The sequence below is a fragment of the Dendrobates tinctorius genome, unplaced genomic scaffold (genome assembly GCF_039654945.1).
Source record: "Dendrobates tinctorius isolate UK_male_01 unplaced genomic scaffold, ASM3965494v1 ptg000028l, whole genome shotgun sequence".
In the NCBI taxonomy this organism is placed as follows: Eukaryota; Metazoa; Chordata; class Amphibia; order Anura; family Dendrobatidae; genus Dendrobates; species Dendrobates tinctorius.
In genome coordinates, this window is record NW_027361696.1 from 77,175,851 (window position 1) to 77,197,150 (window position 21,300).

The 21,300-nt window shown below is 43.5% G+C and overlaps 1 protein-coding gene and 1 long non-coding RNA gene across 2 annotated transcripts in view; one reads left to right on the forward strand and one right to left on the reverse strand.

Moving 5' to 3' along the window:
- The window catches only part of LOC141085563 (uncharacterized), a 158,668-nt gene extending 140,941 nt beyond the window's left edge, over positions 1-17,727 (reverse strand). Inside the window, exons 1-2 of the long non-coding RNA XR_012231331.1 lie at positions 17,603-17,727; positions 9,788-9,857 (exon numbers count right to left, since the gene is read on the reverse strand). This is a non-coding gene — a long non-coding RNA (uncharacterized lncRNA). The remainder of the gene's footprint in view (positions 1-9,787; positions 9,858-17,602) is intronic.
- Positions 17,728-17,803: 76 nt separating this feature from the next.
- Positions 17,804-21,300, forward strand: part of CDC42EP5 (CDC42 effector protein 5) — a 63,381-nt gene continuing 59,884 nt past the window's right edge. Inside the window, exons 1-2 of the mRNA XM_073571016.1 lie at positions 17,804-17,940; positions 19,003-19,293. The gene's annotated coding sequence lies outside the window, so the exon portion shown is untranslated. The remainder of the gene's footprint in view (positions 17,941-19,002; positions 19,294-21,300) is intronic.

Genomic DNA, 21,300 nt, shown 5'->3' on the forward strand with positions numbered 1-21,300 from the left:
TCTTCCTCTCCTCCTGGAGCTTTCCTTCCTTTTTTCTCTATCTTCACTCCATCTCTCTCACTCTCTTTAGTCTGGAGACAAGCTGCACTCAGCTTCAACCTCCACAAGCGACTCCTTCTCTCCCCCTCCTGACTGACTTCTGTCCTCTCACACCACTCTCTGACTCACTTACTGACTCTTTCCAGAACAATCTCTTTACCTCTGCACTAACTCCTCCCACCAACTGTCACTCCCTTAAGCTCCGCCGCTTCTCTACTTTCTAAACCTACACCCTCTAATTAACTCCCCCCTGACCAGATGGGGACTAGTGTTGGGTGCTGATGTGTGAATTATGGCAGTGCCCCTTCCTTACCTGATAGCAGAGTACCACACCTCTGGATGAAGTGCAGTACCCTGTGGCGACTGAGACCGCAGGGGCGCCACAGAAGCTTGAGAGAGGGAGGAACAGAATCTATTTGGCATGTGACTCCAAACCTGAAAAATGCATGTGAGCCATCAAGTGACTGTCAATAAAGCAGAATCCTAACAGTGGGCACAAGGCAATGCTAAAGTACCGGAAGAAATGTAGAACTTTGCCAAGAAAACTCTTGAAACTTGTTGGCTTACCGGAGATTCTGTAAAATTTTACAAGTAAATGTTATCCATGTGTATATATTTATTACCACATCTGCCACTGATGTAGTTATAGGGGTGCAGAGAAAGAAGTCAAACTCTACGGACTGAGGGTGGCCACATGTAATTGCACGGACACCAGGGGATAGCCTCGCCAACCACTCCGGTACTCACTGTGCTGGAGGCTGCTTCATCCCTGGTATGTTGCTCACTCCTAGGGTTCAAAAGACTGGAGGCAGAGGCCGGAATAACTTTGAACAGTTCAACTTTACTTTCCTCAGGGCACAGCACATCCCACACACCTTTATGACTCTTGACACGGTACCAACTATACATCTTCCACAGCAGCATACAGCTTCTTCAGCTACACAGGAGTGGACCACAAAATGACAACGGAACAAGGAACCTGGTGGAAACAGCACTTCGGCCTCTCTTCCTGCAACCGACTTCAGCTCATGAAGGTACCCGTCTACTAGGTCGTCCACTTCCTTGCTAGTGGTCCTGTCCGTAGGCTCTCCGGTGGCCCACTTGACTACTTGATCAGCTCCCACACTCTGGCTGTCACTTCCCACTGGGACTCTTCCAGTGACCTCCCTGGCTTGACAGCTTCCAGATACAGGCTGACTTCTCCACAGACTGACTCCACTATTACATCAGCTTCCAGTCTCAGGCTGACGGCTCCCCAGTGGCTCTCCCACTGGCTGCTGCTGTAGGCAATACACTCCACTTCTCTACTTAGGATGGCTAAGGGACTCTTCTTCACTTTTTGTCTCTGTTAGCTAGGCTTGTCAGGAATTCTGCCTCCTCACCAGTACTAGAGGCTACCCCCGGCTGGACTGAACTAAACCAGGAATTGTCTCTCCACTCAGTTCCCGGTTAATAACTCCTCTAATGTCCCCCTAGTTAACCCTCTAGGGTCCTCCTATTTAACCCTCTAGTGTCCTCCTAGTGGCCTCAATGTGAATGTGCTCAGTGCCCCTATCTTGTGTCCATTCTCTATAACTACTCTATCTCTGCCAAGTATATCTACAGTATATAATGCTACATGGCCGCAAACACATATGCACATGTTACATATAATGCACACAAACATGTCAATCATAACAAGGTAAACAATTACAGCAATATCTTCAGGACTAAGTCCTGGCACCTTCTTACATACCCCCTTCCTAAAATCATTGCTGTCCCTGGCAATGCAAGAACATTATCAATATTTTACTATCAAAGGTAAATATACTGTACATTTTTCTACATATCAAAACTGTCTCTTTTTTTCCTTTTTTAGCATAAATACTAATATATCAAAAAAAATTACTCTATAAGGGTATTTCACACAAGAAAAACAACAATGTCCATTTCCTTAATATGAGGTAGAAATCTGCAACAGCAATGTCCACTTTTTGGTGACACGATGATGCACACGTCCACATCAAAATTCCTTTGAGGGGAGCACAACTTATTTTCATGCCACACACTGGTGCACTGAAACAGTCCTCCCAGGCACACCGTCAGTCCATCTTTACAAAATATCCACATTTTAGCAAACTTTAAAGGGGTACACCCCCTTCCTTGAGTACAGCGTATATCATGCCGTACACAGTGGCCTGTTAGACATTACACAGTCCATAGCTGTAGCTCGAGCACAGGATATGCCCAAGAGTAGTTCTACAGCAGGAGCGCAACAGGCGCCATAGGAAAAAAAACAATTCTCAAAAAGGGTCCCGTAGACCGTCATAGGCTCTCCAGAAGAGCGTTGCAGGGTTCTCTACCCTGTGAGGGACGCGGAACAGTCCCAAATGGTGCAACAGGCACTTGAAGTGTTAAGCACAGTAAGCTCAGCGGCGCGCATCCTGCGCTGTTTTTCCACTTGTGGCCCGCAACAGAACTACACTTACCCATATCTATGAACTCTATTAATAATGCGCTCCACTATTGAACCCGAAGGATGCACTGGCTTACTCTAAACTTATACATCAGTATGCAGAACATAATATAATACAATCTATACAATATTTACAACATGGTAACACATATAATGTGGCAGTACCAACGAGAATGGCGGTAATAAACAATAGTGTAGCAGTACCGTGGCATAATCATCTTCACAACATTTACAATATATTAATATTAGAACTCCTTTAAGGGGAGGTGGCATTAAAGGGATATTCTACTTCAGTCCCCTACAACTATAAAGTTTGTGCTACTCCAGCAAGAATTGGCTGACAGTTACATGAATAATGGCATCTGGCTCTGGAAACTTTCTTTATCTTGAATGATCAAATAAAGGCAGTCACGTGAATACACCAAAACAAGAAAAAGAATGTCAACTTTATGCAAAAACACCAACAGGCCGCATGTGAATGAACGGACAAAGGGATCCTTGTCCAGCATAATGTGGTTTGTGAGTCGCGGCATTGACCAGATCAGGGTCAGGAACCAACTATACTAAATTACCATCCATTACATTACATAATAGCAATGCAATGGATTTGGCCTCCAATTACAGGTAATTTGTAGGCTGAAGTGTGAAGCATGACTCTTTTTGCCCTATATTACTATAGTGCATTGCTCAATGGCAATTTTATTATATAACATTAAATGATTGGGCTTGCCTAAAGTCAGAATAACATTATAGCTGATAAATATCTCTATAAGCTGGCGGTGACCGAGAACAAGGTATTACAGGATTTCTTTTTCCAATGTAAAATTTACTTTACCAGAAAAATATAAAATAAATATTTAGAAATCGTCATATTTACTCTTGCACCACTCCAGTCTGTCCTCAACTCTGATGCCCGACTAATCCACCTCTCTCCTCGCTACTCCCCTGTTTCTTCCCTCTGCAAATCCCTCCGCTGGCTCCCAATTCCCCAACGAATCCAGTTCAAACTACTAATACTGACCTACAAAGCCATCCACAACCTTTCCCCTCCCTATATCTCTGAACTAATCTCCCAATATCTTCCTTCACGTAGTCTTCAATCCTCCCAAGACCTCCTACTCACCTCCACACTTAAGGCCCCGTCACACTAAGCGACTCACCAGCGATCCCGACACCGATATGAAGGTGTCAGGATCGCTGGTAAGTCGCTATGTGATCGCATGGGAGCTGTCACACAGACAGCTTCACCAGCGATCAGCACAGCGATGCCGAGCGCCCGGCATCGCTTGCCATCGCTGTAAAAAATAGAATCAAAATAAAAAATATAGTTATTCTCACCTTCCGACGTCCCGTTCAGCCATCCTGCCTCTCTCCACGCTCCGGTCCCAGTGATCCTTTGCACGAATGACCGTGAGATGTCACGGTCTCGCGGGATAACAAAGTCTCGCGGTCATTCGTGCAAAGGCTTACTGGGACCGGAGCGTGGAGAGAGGCAGGATGGCTGAACGGGACATCGGAAGGTGAGAATAACTATATTTTTTATTTTTTTTATTATTTTTTTACACCTGATCGCTGGTCTCCCGCTGTCACACACAGCGATGCGTGCTGGCCAGCGGGAGACCAGCGACCAAAGAAATGTCCAGAGGTTTCTTGCAGCGATCAGAGATACCGGCAGGGGGGCCGCTCGCTGATCGCTGTCACACACAGCGATCTCGCTGGTGAGATCGCTGTTACGTCACAAAAGTTGTGACTCAGCAGCGATCTCGCTACCGAGATTGCTTAGTGAGACGGGGCTTTTATTCGTTCCTCACACAACCGCCTCTAAGATTTCTCCCAAATATCCCCCATCCTCTGGAATTCCACGCCTCAACACGTCCGATTATCCACCACCCTCGGATCCTTCAAACGTAACCTGAAAACCCATCTCTTCAGGAAAGCTTACAGCCTGCAATAACCATTCTGCTGCCTCACCACCGCCTCACCACCACCAGAGCTGCTGCACCCCGACCTTCTGTCTCTTCTCCATTATCCCGAGGAATGTAAGTCCGCAAGGACAGGGTCCCCTCCCCTCTGTACCAGTCTGTTTTTGTAAATTTGTTTACTGTAAACGATATCTATACCTTTATATGTAACCCCTTCTCATGTACAGTGTCATGCCCGCCATGTCCGTTATGCCTGTCATGTCCGTCATGCCCGCCATGTCTGTTATGCCGCATAACCCCTGGAGCAGTGTGCATGTGCACCGAACTATCATGCCCGCCATGTCTGGTATGCCGCATGACTCCTGGAGCGGTGTGCATGTGTACTGAATTCTCATGCCTGTTATGTCTCATGCTGCAAGATGCCTGGAGCGGTGTGCACGCGCACCTTACCTCATGGCTGCACGCCGTTGCTAGGTAACCATCCGTCTCTGCTCTGATTCTGCAATCCTCTGTATTCCTGGAGCCCATGATCATGTGACCTTTCCTGTGTTCCAACGCTGTCTGATTCTGCAATCCTCTATGTATTCCTGGAGCCCTGATCATGTGACCTTCTCTATGGTTCTGCCCAGTCTGATCTAGCAACGCTCTCTATGATCCTGGAGGATCTGAACTGGAAGTCCTTCCCTGATCCTGACCCGGAACTGCAGGTGCTATGGTGCTATATCAGACCGCCCCCTCCAATGGTCGGGGCCTGAGTATCGTGTTGCTTCCCTGCATGGCTGCTTGGTCTGCTCGGTCGCTCCCTGTATTCTGTGCCCCTTTTCTCTGCCCTGTCGTGCGTCTCTGTACATTCTCTGTGCTTGTACTCTGTCTCTTGTCTCGTGCCATGTCTTGTGTTTGTGTTGTCTCTCGTGCCATGTTTGTCCTTGCCTTGCTTTGCCTTGTAGTACTTCCACTGTTCTCTGCCTTAGCCTGTTTCGTTATGTCTTGCCTAAGCTCTTCCTTGCCTTGTTGTTCATCCTATGTTCCATGTCTAGTCTCAAGGCTCCGCCTTGACCCGGCTCTGGGCTTTGGCCTACACTCCGCTTCTAGACTCTGTTCTATGGTGCTCTCTAGCACATTCCATGTCTAGTCTCAAGGCTCCGCCTTGACCCGGCTCTGGGCTCCAGCCTACGCTCCGCTGCTAGACTCTGTCCTATGGTGCTCTCTTGCACATTTCCATGCTAGTCTCAAGGTTCTCCCTTGACCCAGCTCTGGGATTCGGCCTATACTCCGCTGCTAGCTCTGTTCTCGCTCTGACCTGGCTCTGTGTTTTCGCCTACGTTCCGCTCATTGTTCCGTACCCTGCCTAGCTTTGCCTTGTTTCTTGCTTTGTCTTGCCTTGTTTCTTCGTGTGCCCTTTGCATGCGCCTGGCCTTCCTAGCCTCCTGCTTGTGCCTCAGCCGTGCCTGCCCTAGCCGTGCCCGCCTGCTTGTGCCTCAGCCGTGCTTGTCGGTCAGTGACAGCTGTGTCGCCTGCTATGCCCCAGTCAGATTCGCTGGAGTCTTACCCGCCTGTTTGTGCTGCAGCCCATCCAGCTAGCCAGTGCCCCAGCCATGCTCTCTGTGCTTCCTTTCACTCATGCTGTCTCTGTACTGTGCTCTCCGTGCTTCTCTTGGCACGTGCAGGCCCTCGCCTGTACCGTGGCATATCTCCCCGTGCTTCTGTAAAAGTACGCGCAGGTCTAGCCATGTACCCTGTCGTGCCCTCTAGCACGTACAGGTCCTAGTCTGTACCCTGACCCTGGCGTGCCTCTCTGCACACGCAGGACTCTGCCTTGAACCCTGACCCTGGTGTGCCCTCTGCATGCGCAGGACTCTGCCTCTGACCTTGGCGTGCCCTCTGCATGCGCAGGACTCTGCCTTGAACCTTGACCCTGGCGTGCCCCTCTGCTCGCGCAGGACTCTGCCTTGTACCATGATCCTGGTGTGTTCCTCTGCACGCACAGGACTCTGCCTTGAACCTGACCTGGCGTGTCCTTCTGCATGCGCATGACTCTGCCTTGAACCTGACCCTGGCATGCCCCTTGGCACGCGCAGGACTCTGCCTTGTACCTTGTGCCTTGGCGTGTCTCTACACATGCACCCTGTCTTGTATGTTGAACTTTGACCCCTGGCGTGTCCCCTACACACGCACCTTGCATTGCACCTTGCTTTGAACCCTGGCGTGTCCCCTACACACGCACCTTGCCTTGCACCTTGCTCTGGACTCTGGTGTGCTCCTAGCATGCACCCTGCCTGGTATCTTTCCTTGGACCTCGGCGTGTTCCCTAACATGCACCATGTCTGGAGATCTGTCGTGCCTCCTTGCCTGAACCCTGGTTTGCCTGCCGGATGCCCGGAACCTGCCGATCGCTGATAGAGATCGTAAGCCTGATGACTGCGGCCTGATGTCCGGAGCTGATGTCCGCAGCCGGATACCCTGTTCCTGTCGATCGTTGCCAGTTGTCCGGAGTCTGATGCCATTGAGCCCTTGCCTGTACCCAGGCGTGCCACCTGGCACATACCATGTTATGGACCTTGGAGTGCCCTCGCAGTACCTTGCTGTGTTTTGCTTATCACATTTTTGCACTGAATTTGCCTTAATGAAGATACCTAGAACTTACGTCTTGTCTTGTTCTGCTTCCTGCACTCGTACCTAGTGTCTACTTGAGCCGGCCGTCTGGTGCTAGCAGTCGTGGTGGCTCACCCCCTTGGTCTTGCCCCTGACACTCCCTGGATAAGGGGTGGTTCCTCACAAGGTCAGCTCGCCCTAGGTGGGTGGGTGCCATGACCCAGAGGGTCCGCTCTAAAGAAAAAGTCGACTCAGCGTAAGCTGACCTCGTCACATACAGCACCATGGAATTAATGGTGCTATATAAACAAATAATAATAATAAATAGGGTAAAGTTAAATGATTAGATTACAAAAAGTATTCATCGACATTCATTAACCCCATGATTACTTACAATTTGAAGTGTGCTCATAATTAGCAGGCTGGGAATTAATTTGCACATACAATAAAATGTTCAGACCAATTACATACAGCGATTAACAATTATACTTTGTCATCACAGTTTCTTCCAGGAATATACTATATATTTCATTCTGATTTGAGAAGGTCCCGTTTATAAAAGTTGTGCACCACGCATTTTGAGCTAAGGCTGACATTTTTATTTTGAGAACGTCAATAGAAGTAGGAACTTGGCATAGTCCTTGTTTTAGATTTTTTTTAAAGTATAGCACAAAAATTTGTAAAACTTCCTCCAGACCCAGTAGAGTAGACAGAAGTTTGCGATATTTAAGATATATAAAATTTATCAAATATCATGTGACCTTTAGATAAATTTGGTGTAAATAACGACAACGCAGCCGCGAGCAAAATTGACTTAAAAATTCCATTCATGACAAATTCCTCCATATAGTCTCCAAGATATGGCAAAGCTCCCCCATGAACGCTAGACAGCTGTTGGCCGAATCAACAACTCGTTTCTCCTGCTGAGTGTTCTTGTGTTCTCTAAGAGAGAGTCGCTATAGACTTCGATGGTGGTGGCCTATCTCAGGCTGAAGGCAAGGTTCAGCAGTCCAAAATAGGACACGCCAGATCCTTATCTCTCCCAAAATCATTTATTAGGGCACAGTGGAGGGGCACAATACACTTTCCAATGTCATCTGATTCTGCCGATATCGGCGAGTTCCACTAACGTCATTGGCTACAGCAGAACAATGTGAAGGTTCTGGAGTGGCCATCTCAGTCTCCTCACCTCAATATCATTGAGCCACTCTGGGGAGATCTCAAGCCCGCAGTTCATGCTAGACAGCCCAGGAATTTACAGGAACTGGAGGGTTTTTGCCAAGAAGAGTGGGCAGGTTTACCATCTGAGAAAATAAAGAACCTCATCCACAACTACCACAAAATACTTCAAGCTGTCATTGATGATAGAGGGGACAATATATGGTATTAAGAAATGGGGTATGTAAACTTTTGATCAGGGTCATTTGGATGTTTTGGGTTGTCATTATGATTTAAAAAGAGAAATCACAGTAGTTTGACAATAAATATCTTCACCCAACCACTAACCATGAGTGGAGAAAAAGGTTTGGCGTTATCATTCATATTCTCTGAAAAAAGTCCAAAAAAACAAAAATTCTGCTGGGGTATGTAAACTTTTGAGCACAACTGTATAAAAGATAGTAGTGTTGAATGGCTCAAAAAATGTCAAGAAATGAAAAAAAGTATTGTAATGGTATCCAAAACGTTCATCAAAGTATCACAGAAAACTCAACTATTGTAAAAAATAAAATAAAAAAACTAGATTTTATATAGTTATGTTAATGTAGAAATAACACAAGCTTGGAGTCACTGGAATGCCAGGAGGCAAAAAGAAAAAAAATTTCTGTGGTCAAAATTGGCTTCATCCTTAAGGGGCTAATAAAGAAAGACAAAATATACAAAAATGTGATTTTCTTCAGGCATGAACAACGTACACAGTAACATATTTGGGGGATATGTTTTTATTTTAGAAACTCTTGCGTAGTATAATACGTAGCACGTGATTCAAGCAGCAAGTATCAAACGTCAGGTTCCCTTTAATGCTATTTTTCTGAAACCCATGTTGGTGCCCAATTCCTAAAAATCTATTCAAGTAATTTGCTTTGGTTTTCAACCTATAGTGACAATCCACATGGGAATAATTGTAGTTTTTACATGTGGTGACGCAATGCCGTGGTCCATAGAAGTGGTAGGAGAATTTCATGGAATATTGGCCGATTGGTCGTCCTCTTCTGCAATACTATTAATTATGGTTCCATATATAGCGCAGTATTGGCTTCTCTTGAACATGCATTCCAGATACTCACAGAAATGGAGAGTACATGCAAATTAATACATTAATTAAAGACAGGAAAGCACGGTCAGAGACAGTTTTGGATGAGGTCGGAGTCAGTAGAAATGTACCGATGCCAATTACGTGTTTAAAGTGAATGTATTAACTTTTGTAATTAATTTATTACATTAATCGCTCGTTGCCTATTTACCACCATAGGAATTGGTTTAATGAAAAAGCCTGATGTTATTATATATGGCTGCCACATAAAGGGTTTGGATCCCGAGCTGGAGTATGAGTGTCCCACATGGCAGACGTCACAGCCAGGGTCAGATTTGGAAGGTTGACTTATCGACTCCTCAGCACTTTTTTTGTAGCTTTCATCTAAATTCCAGTGACTCCAGACATCAATTTATGGTTAATCTCCTACCAGAATTGCATGTGTAAATGCCTAAAACAAATACTCTACTGGCAAGAGTAGAAAGGTGATGGTATTAAAAATCCCACATAGTGAAATGAAAGCATTACCTTAATTATCAAACACACACAGACTTGTGTACTTCTCTGTGGGGGGTGACTGCCCAGGAGCCATTTCAATCTGCAATTAAATAAGTGGAGATTAGAAGAACATAGGAGGTCTTCAAAAGAGAGTAGTTGGGTGGACCTGACTTATCTAGATCAGCCGTCACAAGTCTGAGGTTCGTTATGTGAATTGTCCTATTCATAGGATGTCGTTGTACATAATTAATGCATCGGTCTACAAAGTAAAGCACATCCTAGCATAAAATGTAAAATTTATGTAAAATAGGGGGAGAGTGACTGTGGTGAAATATGACCAATCCAGTGACATGTCTGTGCAAGGACTTAAGTTTTCACTTTTGAAATCAGATGAGTAGATATTGATTTAAGTTCCCCATACACACTAGAATAAAGTTGGTCAAATTCCTCAATATTGGGGGTGAGAAGTCAGCAGACTGTCGAATGTGTATTGGGGCCTCACGACTCTCGATAATATTGGAGAAGAGAAGCAATTGAATTTCATTGGTCGACAAGCCACTGCCAGATGAGTACCTGGCTGGAGACCCATGCACATGGGAGAAAATACAAAATCCATGTAGATGAACTCCTAGGATGGATTCCAACCTACAACCCTATACTAATGTTACACACTAAGCCAAGATATTACCCATATCTATAAACCAAAAGCAACGCCATATTACATGTCTGTCCTCGATCCATGTTTTGCTCCCCTCCCTTCCAGGTTTTGCTGAACTCTTTTGTTGCTCCATGTTAAGTTATGTTTTGTTGCTTTTGTTGCTCCATGTTAAGCTATGCAGATGGCCACGGTGATTCCATGAGATCATCTGCCTTGGCCTATATAAGGCTTACCAAGACCCACACACTAGTCTTAGTGTTAAGATTTTAGTATTTTGCAGTCCTCTCTGTCTGCAGAACCTCTGTTACTTGTTTCTGATCTCCTGTCCGCCTGCAGCTTCCAGGACATCTCTTGTCCGCCTGCGGCTTCCAGTATTTTTGCTACCTATTCCCGATCTCCTGTCTGCCTGCAGCTTCTAAGACATCTGCTACCTGTCTGCGGTCTCTGGGACCTCCAGGACCTCTGCTAGCTATCTACAGTTAACAGGACCTCTGCTATCTGTCTTAAGGTACTGTCACACTTAGCGATGTACCAGCAATCCCGACCAGCGATATGACGCGGTCAGGATCGCTGGTACATCGCTAAGTGGTCGCTAGTGAGCTGCCACACAGGCAGATCTCACCAGCATCATTGCTGGGGACGGGGGTCGCTACTTACCTGTCACACCAGGCGATCCTGCGTCCTCCCGCCCGGCTCCACGCGTCCAGGATGTTCTCACGCGATCAGCGATAACCAGCGGGGGAGCGGGTTGTATGTAAGTATCAGACACAGCGATATCGCTAGCAATATCGCTATAACGTCACAAGTTATAGCGATATTGCTAGCGATATCGCTTAGTGTGACAGTACCTTTAGTCTCCAGGACCTCTCCTGCTTGTCTGCAGTGTCCAGGACTTCTGCTAACCTTTTTCCACGTGCCTCAACTACCTGCTACATCGAGTACATTTAGTAAAGGTACTTTTACACTGGCCAATCAGCCTCCATTGAACGGCTACCAATTGGCTACATAGAAGCTGATGAGTCATCTAACAGCCCATTTGGATGGGTCAACAGCAGTTTTAGTTAATATGATCATCCTGTGCACATGGACTATCATTGTTCTCGGCAGCACATGTCCAGTTTACACAGGACGATGTGATGCCGAAAACGATAATTTTAAAACAAGCTTAAAAATCATTTCCCCCGGTGAGAAAGCATTTTGCTTGTTTATAGGGTGATTGGCAGCCTTTTTAGAAAGGCTGATTATCAGAACATTAAAATGCTGGACCCTGATAACACAGGTCAACGAAAAAAAATTTTTTTTCTGGTGTCCAAAATATTTTAATGAATTTGGGGTATTTTTGGGGTGCTGATTCTGAATATGTCATCAGTTTTGCCAGATTGGCTCAAGTTTTTGAGATTTTTGGTATCTTATTTATAGCACTTGTTGGTAAATGCGACGCATCATCTCATTAATTTCTTTGGATTAGTACTTGAACTGAGCAGTTCTCAATATAGTTTTGTGTTAATTAGTGTTCTAAAAGTTTGTTCATAGCTTGATTTTTGCACTAACTTTATGTTGTTGTCTGTTTTCCAGTGAAAAGCATGAACTCATCATGAAGAAGTTGTCTTAACGATCCAGACTCATTCTGTTACATTTGTGGTGAATATACACTGCCAAAACATAGAAGAAACATAACAGACTTCGTAAAAAAAGTGTATTTTGCCTATTTTGGGGTTATGCTTGGGGACCAAGACAAGTTTTGGGCACCACACATAGTGTGCAAAGCATGTATCGAATTATTACGAAAATGGAGCAAAGGACAAAGAAAAAGCTTCAAATTTGGTGTTCCAATGGTGTGGAGAGAGCCAAAAAATCATCATGATGACTGTTATTTCTGTGCAGTGCAAGTGCAAGGATTCAATAAGCATAAGAAACGAAAATGGGAGTAACATGGAATCTGCAAGAAGGCCTGTCCCTCATTGTGAAGATGTGCCTGTACCTGTGTTTACCATAAATAACAGTCATCATGATGATTTTTTGGCTCTCTCCACACCATTGGAACACCAAATTTGAAGCTTTTTCTTTGTCCTTTGCTCCATTTTCGTAATAATTCGATACATGCTTTGCACACTATGTGTGGTGCCCAAAACTTGTCTTGGTCCCCAAGCATAACCCCAAAATAGGCAAAATACACTTTTTTTACGAAGTCTGTTATGTTTCTTCTATGTTTTGGCAGTGTGTATTCACCACAAATGTAACAGAATGAGTCTGGATCGTTAAGACAACTTCTTCATGATGAGTTCATGCTTTTCACTGGAAAACAGACAACAACATAAAGTTAGTGCAAAAATCAAGCTATGAACAAACTTTTAGAACACTAATTAACACAAAACTATATTGAGAACTGCTCAGTTCAAGTACTAATCCAAAGAAATTAATGAGATGATGCGTCGCATTTACCAACAAGTGCTATAAATAAGATACCAAAAATCTCAAAAACTTGAGCCAATCTGGCAAAACTGATGACATATTCAGAATCAGCACCCCAAAAATACCCTAAATTCGATGAAATATCTTTGGCACCAAAAATGCTGTTGACCAGTGTAATCAACCAGTCTTAATGCACCCTAGGCTGCTGCCAGACACCTCTTACCTGCCGCTGAAACAACTCTATCATGGGAGAGTAGGGAGGACTCTGTGATGGTTGTGTATGAGGGACAATAGTGTTGTATCCTGACAACTTACAGGCCATCTAACATTTGCCCAGCTCGTCCTATTATGATCCATGTCTATATAAAAAAAGCAAGTCTCCTCTTCTTACACAAAGCTTCCTATTTACTGGTGCAAATGAAAAGTCCACACTCATTACCAACGCATCCCTGGAATGATGACTGAGAGTCTATATTTAGTGACACGGTTCTTATTACCAATGCAACAAACAGATCCATAAAACTAAATTATAAACTATGAAGTATGGTCATAGCGGCTCTCGTGCAGTGAATAGCGGCATTGTGCAAAAATCATATCAATAAAAACAGCAATTCTTACATGAAATCACAAGTTTAGAGACTGCACAACAGCATTCAGAGGCTTGATCTGCGTTAATGGGGGTTGGCCAGTGGATGGAAATTGTTTAGTAATGGAAATCTATCACAGGGGTTTTGACACCTAATATGAGAGATATAGACCTTGATTCCAGTGATGTGTCACTTACTGGACTGCTTGTTGTACTTTTGAAGAACCACAGTTTTATCAGCAGGAGATTATCATTAGTGGACCTCTTGTCCTGATGCTGGGAATGCTAACCATATCCCCACCACTGATCAGTAGCTTTCTACCTATGCATAGTGTACACAAAAAGCAGCCAATCTGTGATCTGGGTGGGGTATGCACATGGGTCAGCATTCAGAGGACTGCTCCATCTACAGCAAAGAAACAATGATTTTATCAAAACTGCAGCAAGCAGCCCTATAAATGACACATCACTAGAATCAGGGGTTTTGCCCTTACATTATGCTGCTTTCAGATAGGGTAGCAAAAACCAGGAGACGGATTCCTTTTAAAGGTTCGGATTGATGTAAAAAAAAAAAAGTTCAAAGAGGTAATACTCATATACACTTTTTCCATTGCTGCTCTCTACAACACTGGAAAAGTCTGGAAATACACATTCAGCCAATCATTGACTAAGGCGGGTCATTGCTGCATCCAGTTATTGGTTATACTGATATTTGTGTCAAGACAAGACCAGCAAGTAGAGACCACTGGAGAGTGGATTGAAGAAGAAGCTACGGGGGATCAGTAAATGCGACAATTACTTTTTCTAAAACAAGTTTCATCTAATTTGCCTTGCATGGACAATTCCCTGGCACTTAAAGAGGACCAGTCACCAGGTAGAAAGTGGCCTGTTTTCGCTCCCTTGAGTACTCCATTTTTTATTTTTCTTAAATCCTCCATACGGCTCTAGAGATATGAGCTTTTTATTTTGTCATCATTCTTAGTGTTTCCTGAGGAGGCGTGGTCCACAGGTTTATTATGCAGAGCAGCCTAAAGACACGCCCCAGAGGATCCTGTGAGCCACACTTCATAGGTAAAAACTAAAAAAAATATAAAGGCCTATATCTCTGGAACCATATAGCAGATTTTAGAAAAACAAAATGCAAAATACTCAGGGGAACAGTGAGAATGAGAGTCACTTATGACATCATAACAACAACTCTTTATTATACCTGTAATCATGTAAATTTACTTTCAGGTCCTGTCTTAGGCTGGACAGTGCCTCGTGCAATATTTTCGATTGACGACTCTGCCCTTATGATTACTGTATTGTAACCAAATGATACACTCATTCAGTACCCATATAGAGCCAAATTGCTGACAAAATAACATCATGGTACGAATCAATTACGCAATGATATTGGTTCCCAGGCCAGTGATACCTACTTCAATGGTGGCAGGTGTGTTTGTATGATATTAGTTAACCTCTTGTATGAAAGATAAAATACCGCCAATAATAAGACATTGTGAATATTCTTAAGGCGATGAGAAATATCCTTAGCCCACTGACTGCAAAGCTCTTCAGGCAATGCTGCAAACCCAAGAATTTACCACTGGAATCTGAGTCAGCTCTCCAGTAAATCTGTCAGTCTCGTATCTATATTTCACCTGCTGCGGTTGCATTCCATCTGTTATGCGCAGTATTTTACTTTATTCTCCAAGATTTATCTCCTAATATTCTTTTATTGCTTATAAGGCACTAAAATACTTAAAGGTCAATGATTTTGGCCAAAAACTGGAGATTCTTGCCGACGGTCACCCCTGATTTCTCATCTCATGTCTTTGGTGATCGCCTGAACGGATTTGATGTTTAAAGTGTTTTTTATTTAAAAATTCTTTTATCCCATCAGCTCATGTAATAGTAATAAAAATATCAGTGCTTACCATCCCCTGCCTCACAACCGGCCCCACAGTGACTATTCACAGGCTGCGGTAGTACAGTGTATGTAACCGCTGCAGCCAACCACTGGAAACAGAGGTAAGGTTGATGTAAACAGCACAAGCTGCTGAGCCCAGTGATTGGCTGCAGCAGTCACCTTTGCAGCCTGGAAAAAAAATCACAGGGAGGCTATGGGCTTCAATACTAACAGGCAGGGAGTTGCTAACTTGACCGCTCCTGCAGGCGGTTCAGCTGCTAAAGTCAACAGGGCAGCTCTTCCTGTTCCGGGATGCTCTGTTGATGGGGCGAAACTGCTGATGACACGCTGATTGAGAGCCGGCTCCTGGCCATTAGGCAGTGTGGAGTCCATTGTCAATCAGCATGACGTCATCTTTTTTTATGGCTACATGACAATTCTGTAGCACAGGAAACTGTAAACAGTTCGAAGTAAAAGACAGATTGCACACGGATGACAAGTGAGAGAAAATTGTCTCACTTTTCTGAATGAAAATCGGACCAATTTCTTACACACTCGGAATACTCTACCCTATGGTCGGGGTCACACGGCTGTCGATTCTCTCACCTGAGAGAATCGGGAAGATTATACTAATGGCACTCGGATCAACCTCTGTCAAGGTTTGATCCGAGTGCCATTTTGCTGTGATTCAATTCTCTTGCATGAAATAATCCAAAGAACTTAATTTCTTCATTTTCTCTATTCTCTGGGTCTGCGGATGTCTGACTGCATTTGGATGACATCCGAGTGCAGTCTGATGTTTCACACACGCCCATAGACTTGAATGGCTGTACTCCTAGCATGCTAAATTGGCATGAGAAAATAATGGCAAATCTGCTCTGCCCTATAGTATAACATTGGGACGAGTGCTAGCCGATAAAACATAAGAGAGCACTTGGCCGTGTCATAAACTAGTGTGAGCGAGGTCTTACACACATTTAGCCCTCATTCACAAGTCTGTGAAAAATTAGTACTGGTGTTATCAGTGTTTGGTCCGTGTGTCTGTTTTTCACAGCTAAATGAATAAATACATTACAAGCTTCTCCTATACTTTGAAATGTTAAACCCGTCCAGCAGAAGGATGACACACGGACGCCGTCTGTGTTTATCACGCACCCTTAGGCTTGTATTGGCCCTTTTCATCCACTATACCGGAAAAACGGACATGTGAACAACACCATCTACTACATAATCGTCTAATTCTGTCTGTCTGTTTGTAAGGGAAATCCCGCATCGCTGATTGGTCGCTCCCGGCCGGCCGCAACCAATCAGTGACAGGTGCAGTCCGGCCGCGAATCCCGAGTCGCTGATTGGTCTGCCCGGCCGACTGCAACCAATCAGCGACAGGCGCAGTCTGCAACAGCGTCCGGACCCCCCCCCCCCCGCCCCCGCAGCTGGATATTGCTGATCGTGCTCGAATGTCCTGGGCCATTTTTTGATCATCGGTGACCCGCTGGCCAGCGATGCGCGCTGTGTTTGACGCCGTAACAACGACGAGCGACCTCATTGAAGCACATGTATTGAGGTCTGTATCGTCAGAATAGCTGCTGTGTGACAAGGTCCCAACGACCGCCGCGGATCGCCGTATCATTGCTGCGTCACTGAAGAGATCTGCCTGTTTGGCAGCTCACTAGCGACCATATAGCGACGCTCCAACGGTCCTTACCAGGTCGTATCGTTCTCGGGATCGCTGGTGTGTCGCTAAGTGTAACGGGACCCCAACCCTCACTCACAGCGAGACGTAGTTCACTCATCTTTACTGAACATATTCTAGAATACCGTTAGAATCGGGCCACCATCTAGTAGATTATAATGAGTTAAGTGTTGTATTCGTGAAAAAAAGCAAAAAACGGATGCATGCAACACGGATGTGTGAATGAGGTCTTACCATTAGTACTTAACAACATTCCTGCGCTACTGGAACAATTGGATTGTGCATCTATTAATGGTGCCAGGAATGAGCCCAGTGACTACTTATATATAGGTGGCATCATGGCGTTATTGTTGACATCATACCCACATTCGCATCATTCCTGTGGTGTTTCGCGGGGCAGTCTCCGCAGACCATACAAGGGACTGCCTCAAGGCAGGAATCACAAATGCAGATCTCTCAATCTGGAAGAAATTACTCTAAAAACAGTTTCAGGAAATTCCAACAATGGTCTAACAGGGCAGGAGGCGAGCGAGACATTTAGGAATTTCTATCATTTCCTCTATTATTTTACTATGTGAATTTACACACATTTTTTTTTTTACCTTACACATGACAATGTGCACAAGTGTCTTGTATAGGGGCACAAGCAGCCGATTGTTCGGGGGTCTTATTACACGCAGGACCCTGAGTGCTCTGCTGCCAGCCACAAGCCGAAAAGTTGGAAAACTTTCGGGACGTGTGACGTCACCCCCGCCTCTTTAACGCTTTCCTGTGCGTTCTGCAGGAAGGAGGTGGAGAAAGAGGAGGATTTTTTGTTTCTCTCTGGTGTGGATTGCATTATCCTTCCACAAGTCCTGGGTGACACAGTCTCAGAGGTGCAGTCAGGGACACACAGCAGATCGAAGCAGCAGAATGGACTCTGATCCCTACTGAAAGGAAGGTGAGCCCATGTGCTAGTCATAGAAAGGGTTAAACATTTGTTTTTTCAGTGATGTTTATGTTTTTTCTATTTATTTTTAATTTTTTTGTTACTTTTATTAGTCCTGTTAGGGAAGGTATCCTTACTCCTCCTCTATGTTATTATATTTTTAACTGTTTCTTTTTTTTTTTTTTTTTTTTTTTATGTAGACCTATTAGGAAATGTAATGTGTTTTTTTTCTTTTAAGTAGATCTGTTAGGAAATGAAATGTATGCTTTTTTTTCCCCCTGGTATATCATTATTTAATTTTTGATTTATTTTTGCTACTCTTTGTGTAGTGCTATTAGGAAACTTTAGTGTGTTTTGTTTTTAAATTATGTATTACTTGTTTTTGCTATGTTTACATAGATTTGTTAGGAAATGCATCCTTTTTTCTTTCATATTTAATTTTTACGGTAATTATCTTTGCTACTTTTTATGTAGTACAGTTAATAATCATATAATTGTTATGGCACCATGTACATATTCCATGATGCTTTACATGTGAAAAGTGGTGTACAGTTAGAAAATTTGTTTATTCTCTCTCTAATATATATATATATACAGTGTATGTGTGTGTAAGTATATATATATATATATAATTTTTTTGATACTTTTAAATAGCGCTTTTAGAAAATGTGTCCTTTTTTTCGCCTTAGTATGTCATTATTTAATTTTTTTTAATTTATTTCTTTTTACTACTTTTTTATGTTAGGACATTTGTTTACTCTTTAGTATTTTAATTCTTGATTGCTTGTTTTTTGCTACTTTTATGTACTTTTTAATATAAAATGGCATGCTCTTTAGAATCGGTATCTTATTAGTTTTTATTTGATTTCCAAAGTATTAACATTTACTTTTCCCCATTCTTTTTCAGTGTTTTATGTTTCATTTTACTTTGTAAACTTCCAAATCATTGTTTTGTTGTTTTTTTTCATGTATTTTTTTTTCTTTATGCAGTAGCTTGGAAGGAGAAGGGCTCATATGGATTGTGTTTTCTGATTAAGATTTCTGAGATTGCATTGTCTTATTTGCTGCTTGTAGGACATGTAAAGAGATCTCCTTGAAGCCCCCGCCCAGAGTGCTGTACACCAAGATCAGGAAGAAGAGGGATCTACTAGGCGCCTCTGCTGGCTGACATACAACACCCTATGTAAAGGACACAGGCAGCTTGTGGATAGACTCCTGTTCCCTGAAAGCCCCTAGGAGTGCACAGACCAGGGACTGGAATCCCTCTCAAGACATCTACTGTATGATCCTTGGATTACAAACAAAGATCAGGGAAGATTAAGAGAAATTCTCATCCTGCAACATTGTAACATTCATCTAGGAAAGGTGAGTTGGATTCCCAGGTTCTTCATTTTAATGTTGCATGCACATAGGATAGGAGGAACCTACAGGTATAGTGTTGGCGTGGATAACAGCCCCCTGGAAACCGTGCCCCTGGGGACGATGGGGTTAAAATTCAAAATCCTGCAGATGGTGACAGTCTTTGAGGGCAGAATCCCTCATTTAGAATGTTCTTTTAACTCTTTCCCTTCCCATTTCTGCGAACTGAACACGTTTCTTTTTTTTTTTCTAACTTGTTTCAGGTACACTAGTTTGGGAAAGGCTCTGATTAAGATTTGCACTGAGGGACTTTTTGGGAACAATGCTGCCATTGCTAAATCCTTCCTAGGGAAAAAAAAGTCCCTTGTATGAAGACTGTAAATATTTTTTATTTATTTTTTTTAATGGGGCTAATTTATTGGATCACTGTTCTTTCAGCCAGGAGGGGGGCTTCCTGAGATCTGGAGCCTAGTTGGGGCCCAGCAACAGGGGGGCCAGACTGGGAGATCATTAACACAGGAAGTGAGTGGTGACGCGTAGTGCTGGGAATTGCTGGTGTTAACTGGGGGGTGTAAAGCTTGTAATACTATCAATGGTTTGGGGTATGTTCACACTCCTTTTTTTTTTTTTACTTTTATCAAAATGAATCAGATTTCTCTAACATAACGCAAGTGTTGCCCTTTTTTCGTGAGGTTTTTATGCGCTTTTTTTGAGTCCTGTTTCGTCATTTTTGTAACATTTTGTACCCCTTGGAGCTACGTTCCCACCATGAGCTTTGGAGGATGCGCTCATTAAGTAAATTACTTGCATTTTTCTGAAAATAAGGCTGTGTTCCACTTTTTTTTTTTTTTTAACGCTGCTTATCTAATGATATAAAAAATGCATGTAACGTGCTTGACGTTCTTCCCACCAACACTAAAACGCCGTGCCTAAACATTCCACAAGTGTCCCTTTTAGTTTTTGATGTTGCAGATTTTCTGCATCCATTACGTTAAAATAGGTGCGTTTTTTTTTATTTTTTTTAATAAATACACAGTGTAAAAAAATTCCTCGTGGGATCATATCACTATCCATGCGCTGCTCAGTTTTCCTCTTAAGTGATAAGCATTCTAAAAATTTGTAATAATTGCATTGGTCATGAAGGGGGTCGTGCTGTGCAAAAAAAGACTAATGATTGAAGGAATTTTTCCGAGTGAAGGAAATCCCAAAGTTTATTTGGCTTTTTATTTTATTTTTTTTTGGGGTGGAGGGGGGCACTAATATTTTCCATTGCCTGCATTGTGTTTTGGGGACTTTTTGTAGTCTGGTATTTAAGCAAATCACACACAATGTAGTGACCAGTCATTTAAGCTGTAATAATTGTAGAGCGGATTCAGCCGTGAATCTGAGTGATTGTGCGCTCTCTACGTGAGTTTTCACAATGCGCGTGTTTTTCGTTTTGGACTGATTGTCTGCAGCAGATCTTTATGACCAGACCTGGATAAGCCATCATTTGCATTGATCTCATCTGTCTCCATAGATACCTGTGATTGTTGTTTGTAAGCAAAGATTATCAGCCCTTGGAGGCCGAAATCCCTGCACCGTCTGTCGGTTACCTTTTAACCATTGTCTGTGCTGATCCATAGGAATTGGTGTCATTTGGGATTGTCTTGTCTGCCCTACCAGTCATCAAGTAGAAGAAGCTTTTTCTGAAAAACTTTGAATCCTGCCCTTGAGATGTCACAATCTGTCTGCCGTCTTGAGATTCCTTTCCATTGACTCTTTGAAATGGAGATTAATTTATTCAGTGGCTGGGTGAATAAGCATATGTATTCATAGCAGCACACAATAAAACTGCACCAAGAGCTTTGTCAGCTTTTTAAAGGCTGTGTTTCCAGTGTAAAACAACTTGGCAGGTGCTGCAGTCAAAGCTTCAGTCCAATAATAGAGAGTTTCAGAAAGTTATTGAGTCGTCCTCTACAGTCAAGTTGGTAAAAAAAAATTCATTCAGCGCTGTGACAGGCCTCCTGCACA